Genomic DNA, 6000 nt, shown 5'->3' on the forward strand with positions numbered 1-6000 from the left:
CGGGCATAAATGATGTAAATTTAGAATATGCACGGGAAAAACAGCAGCAAGGAGATATACTAGTAGTTCTGTGAACAGTAGACCTCACGCAGAATTCTCATCCACAAGTACCTGATTGAAACTATAGACCTTATGGAAATACAGCAATTGACTGGCTTCACAAACACATCATCTGTGTAATTACTTTTCAGCTGATTTATGATGAATAATTATATAGTCTGATTTCTACTCTAATATTGGCGTATGAATACAACTCTCCAACAATGCATCATAAAAATGAATGCTAACTGTAGATTTGTAGAGCTTTGTTTTCTCTTCAATATGATGTTTTATTTCACTACTTAATGTTTTCCTTCCATTGTTATAGCAGATTCAATGTGAGGGGTGAAATTTTATTTTTGTAACAATTGACCACTTGACAATGAAATTCAAGTCTGGAACATCTGGTACACAATTTTTGACTTTGTAGCTTATTGGAGACTAGTTGGGAGGTAAACATAGCAAAAATACGCATCTCTAGCCCGTCTATTGAAGGTGTGGAACTGCTAAGTTGACACTTGTTGCAGAGTTGAAAATTTCACCCCCAACTTTGAATCTGCTATAACAATAGATGGAAAACATTAAGTAGTGAAATAATACATGATATTGAAGAGAAAACAAAGCTCTACAAATCAACGATTAGCATTCATTTTTACGATGCATTGTTGGAGAGTTGTAGGCCCTGAAACATCAAGAAATAGGATTAAAATCTGTTATTTCGACAATTTTACACATTTAAGAGCGTATATCTCGAAAACTGTTGGAGATATCACAAATCACCACAGAACAAATATTTTAGAGAATTGATGAAGCTTTATTTTTGAATAGTTTGTCATGTCGGTTGAACGCATTTTCCTCAAGATATGAGCGTGTAAGTAAAACATTGAAAAATGCAACTTTTAAACCACCCTCATCCCTTTAGCACAAGGGGTATTGATGGGGACTTTTGATATGTTCACCCCCTAACTGTTCCGAACAAAGCTGCGAAGTCAAAAATTGAGTTCAAAACATTCTCTCCAAATTCCTTTGTCAATTGGTCTATTTTTGCATAACTGAAGATCTCACACTCAACACTGAAGCTGCTGCAACAGTCGTGAGGATGCGCGTAAACTTGTGAAATTATACATCAAATTGAAGAGAATTTGATGCTCTATAAGCTCATGATCAGCATGGATTTTTTCCATCGATAAAATGAAAAAAGTTATAAGAGCAAAAATAGCAAAAAATCGAAGGACAATGTGTTTTTTTCAAAAATGTCACATCTTTTAGAGTGAATATCTCAAAAAAAGGAAGAGATATACAAAAAGTTTTCGGATCAAATGTTGTAGGAAATTATGTAACTTAAGCTTTAATTTCTTATAGAATAGTCATGTCTGTAAAATGCATAATTTTCGAGTTATATGCGAGAAACCAGAAAATGGTACCTTTAAATCACCCCCACCCCCTTAGCACAGGGGGTAGAGGTGGGGACGTTTTATATTTTTACCTCCTCACTAGCCTATACACGACTGCGGGGTCAAAAATTGTCTTCCAAACTTTTCCCTCTATACCCTTTTTTGAGCATTCATTGCCTGGACTAACTGCTGCACAACTAACTAAGCACATAGAAAGTCAATATTGAGATATAAATGTAAATACTGATTGTTGGATAATTTTCATAAAAATATAGAGCATCAGACTAAGCTAAGGCTAAGCACACCTGAGGTGGCGCGGATTGGTGATACAAAGTGTTGATCTTATGGAGATTGTCTTATCACACCGTTCCACGCCATGTCCGATTCAGTGTGTGTGAGTTCTTCCATTCAAACCAATAAGCAATAAGCACCTGGATGTAAAATGCCGCATCGCGCCTCCTCAGGTGTGCATCTAGCTAAAGTTTGTCATGAGATGCATTAACTATTTGGCGGTATGAGGTCGCCGGGCCAGCTAGTCCACAATAAAACAGCGTTTAAGAGCAATACATTTTTGAAGTATTCGTATCCGTACATAAAATCATTATAAATAGTGTTATTGTGAAACGATTTTTAATTTCCAAGTAGTTTTAAATGATTGTTGAACGAATTTCAACTGTTAATGCTTAAGGAAGAAATTTCTTGATCGATGCAGCATCAATAATTTATTGAACTTGTTTCTTAATCAGTTTCTGACTCAAATGGGATAAAATACAGTGAGGCATGATAGTAATGTATGGTATAATTTCGTTACCTATACATTTCACGATTCAGTATGCTATATCATAGTAACTTCAATAATAAATGGAATGTAAATTTTCGTTATTAGCAAGTTCAATAGAAAAAGGCCAAGGCACACGGCCATCTTGTTGGTTGTTGAGAATTTATTTTTTACCTGCTGTTAGCCTGAGCTGATCAACAGCTAACAAGTTAAAATAATATAGTCTAGTATTATGTTATAGTAAAGTGTAGTATATTTTGATACATTAACAAAATATAGAATAGACATATTGAGTCTCACTCCAAAATTTGCATTGGAGTCACGACCTCTATCTATAGACCTTGGTTATAAGGTGAAGTTAAAATCATTATAATAGCAGCGTGCTCAGTTCTGTATTATTCGAGTCACCCCTGCCATTCACTAGGTAGGCTTCCCGCACTACGGCTTTGCTCTGCTACCTCTCTCTTCACCAATTGGACACGTTTTTGAACACGTCCATTTACCGTAAATGTGCGTCATCCTATTATACAATATTTAGACGGTTACATTTCCAAATTTGAATAAAATAAGCTATTTATTACCTAAAGCTCTTTATTACCTTTTTTGACTAAAGCTCTTTAGGCAAAATATTTTGTATCTTGTCTCTTTTTAAGTATAGGCTTACACAAACCAAATTCTCTTCACTATTTTGACTTTGAGACCGTCTTATCTGTGACGATATTATCTGTGAATGATATTGAGTTACAATACAATACAATTGAGTTTCTTTTATCCAGACAAATAATTCTTCCATATTCTAGGATATCGGTAAGCCTAATCGGAGCAAATGGTAGAAAACAAGATACTCAGCTTGAAAGTAGTAGTCAGAAGGATCAGAGAAAATTATACATAGAAGTACGGAAACTAGAAAAGAGGTTTACCGATAATAGATTATGCGGCAAAAGGAGAGAAATGAGAGAAAAACTGAATCTTAGATAGAGGTGAGATTATGTATCTAAAGGGAATGAAGAGCAAAGAGAAGGGCAAAAGAGTAGGAAATTAGGCTACAATTATTTAAATTTATTTAAATAGGAGTAAATTGAGTTATTTATTGAAATAATAATAGTGAAAAGAGGAAATGAACGCGATGATTGGGGTTAGAAGAAGAGGAATGATAAGAAAGGAAAGAGATGGGGAAGAAGTAGGAAGAGAAGTCGGATGAGAAGCAGATGGAAAAGAAGGAGGAGGAGCTGTAGAAGTGGTGAGGAGGAAACGGAAGAGGGGCGCATGTGCATGGGAAAAGTGAAATACGAGTAGAAAGAGATGACGAATACGAGATCATGAAGAGGTGTGGAAGAGTAAAGAGGATAGGCCTATAGGTGAACTGGGAAAAAGAAGAAAGAGGGAGAAGTTGAAGAAGAGAGGGAAGAGGAGAAGAGGAGAAGAGAAGAAGAGAAGAAGAGAAGAAAAGAAGAGAAGAAGAGAAGAAGAGAAGAAGAGAAGAAGAGAAGAAGAGAAGAAGAGAAGAAGAAGAAGAGAAGAAGAGAGAAGAGAAGAAGAGAAGAAGAGAAGAAGAGAAGAAGAGAAGAAGAGAAGAAGAGAAGAAGAGAAGAAGAGAGAGAAGAAGAGAAGAAGAGAAGAAGAGAAGAAGAGAAGAAGAGAAGAAGAGAAGAAGAGAAGAAGAGAAGAAGAGAAGAAGAGAAGAGAAGAAGAGAAGAAGATGTTGATTGATTGAGTACTTTATTTATGTAGATTACAATATATACTGGCTTATACACTTATATACAATAGCTCACAACACAGCAAAATTAAAGATGAATTTACATAATATAGCTAGACTAAGAAAATAATTATTGAACTGTATATGGTATGAAAAAGTAATTTGTAATATAATAACTATAGATAGAGAAGATGAGAAGAAGACAAGAAGAGGAAAAGAGGAGAAGAGAGGAAGAGAAAAGTGACGGATTGATTGATTGATTGATTGAGTACTTTATTTATGTAGATTACAATATATACTGGCTTATACACTTATATACAATAGTTACAATACAGCAAAGTTATAGATGAATTTACATAATATAGACTAAGAAAATAACTATTGAACTGTATATGATATGAAAAAGCAATTTGTAATATAATAACTATAGATGATAATGATATTGTTATGCATCTACATAAATTGGCGGAGCTTTGGACATATCAATGTCCATTCTTTGGGAAGAATATTAAAATATCCTCCCCACTAACTCTCTACCAAAAGATCGGATCTACCAAACGGATCAGAGAACTAAAATGAAAAAGGAATAAAATGAGAAGTGGATAGAGTAATAGAAACGAGCAGAGCAGGATAAGAAATAGAACGGGAAACGTGTAGGATATTAATAGGTCTATCGTGAAAATCACAAAAGAAAGGAAGGGAGGGATTGGTGAATAAGGAGAAGTAGAAGCCCAGCACCAGCACTAGTTGTCAGCAGTCAGCACCCTTCAACTCGGACAGCCAACAAGGCCGATGAAACGCCAGCGGAAAAATGGTGATTTATTAAGAATAGGGGCAGTTGTACTGTACAATGTACTGGCCCCTCACTCATAAGCGCCAAAGGAAACCTTCCCGAAGGGATCCTTATTCGAAGGACCTCCTCCATCTTGTAGAAATAGGTGGGGATTATTAGCATTGACTGGGCCGCTGCTCCAATAGCAATCATATTATGATAGAAGGGGAGGGGGCGACGCCTTCACACGGCGCAGTATCGAATCATGTTTGGAGGGGGAGGAGGTGTACCCCCACCACTAAACCCACCCCTCCCAGCCCATTCGACTCATTCTCGGAATTCACCTCCTCCAAGCACTCCAGTCTCTGCGAGATTGTCGTGCTGTTAACAGTTCGTGAATAGCGGTGTGTGTATTGAAAGAATTCGAAAAATTCGGCGGTTTTTTTTCTGTGGTTTGGGAACTATTGAAACATCTGATTCACTCGTATTGTTCGTTGATAAGACTGTTCAATCGGGAGCACTGTGTACACCTCTATCTGCGTTTTCTTGCAGCCCAGAAACTACATCACATTCAATCCAGTTCTTAGGCAGTGTCGGTGAAAAAAATACAACAAATTAAGAGGTTTTTGTGTTTGAAAACGTTAAGAAGGTAGATGGTTTGTTTCTGCAATTGATGTGCACATTGACGCTCTATATTTATAGCCCAGGAACGACCAATTAGGTTCATTCAACGCCATTTTTGTTCTTTAGAAACTATAAACCGAAATTTATTGTTTCAATCTAAAACAACATGCGCATCAAGCTGCTTCAAAAATCGAATGATGTGAAATCCTCGTCAAAGATACCTTTGGGGATGTCTGCGGAATGAGGGCTTACTGCTTATGGAGTGAATTTATACAATAGCCTTGTAGCCTATCAAGGAAAAGAGTTGTCCAACAAGAACAGGATCTTTCCAGAATCATTTGACTTTACAAAAGAGCTTGATGATAGGAGCTATTGATAGTGAAGTGGATTATTATCAAGGATAGCATCTTGCCTTGAGCATCTATCACTTTACTGAAGCTCGTGTGTATGACGCTGCTTTGTTGGTTTCAAGCAACCTACAATAATTATAGTTCAATAACATAGAATATATTTCTAACAGCTTATTAGAGATCAAGAGTAAGATCATTGTTGTCTTACAGATAGTCAAGGGTCATTATCACTCAAGGATGAGGAATTAGGATTATCTTGTGAGACAGATAGTTTAAAACAGCTGTTGAAAGTGATTGAAACGCATTGCAACTTGATATTGAAGAGATTCCTGGAGGTAGAATCT

The sequence above is a fragment of the Nilaparvata lugens genome, chromosome 11, assembly GCF_014356525.2.
Source record: "Nilaparvata lugens isolate BPH chromosome 11, ASM1435652v1, whole genome shotgun sequence".
NCBI classification, from domain to species: Eukaryota; Metazoa; Arthropoda; class Insecta; order Hemiptera; family Delphacidae; genus Nilaparvata; species Nilaparvata lugens.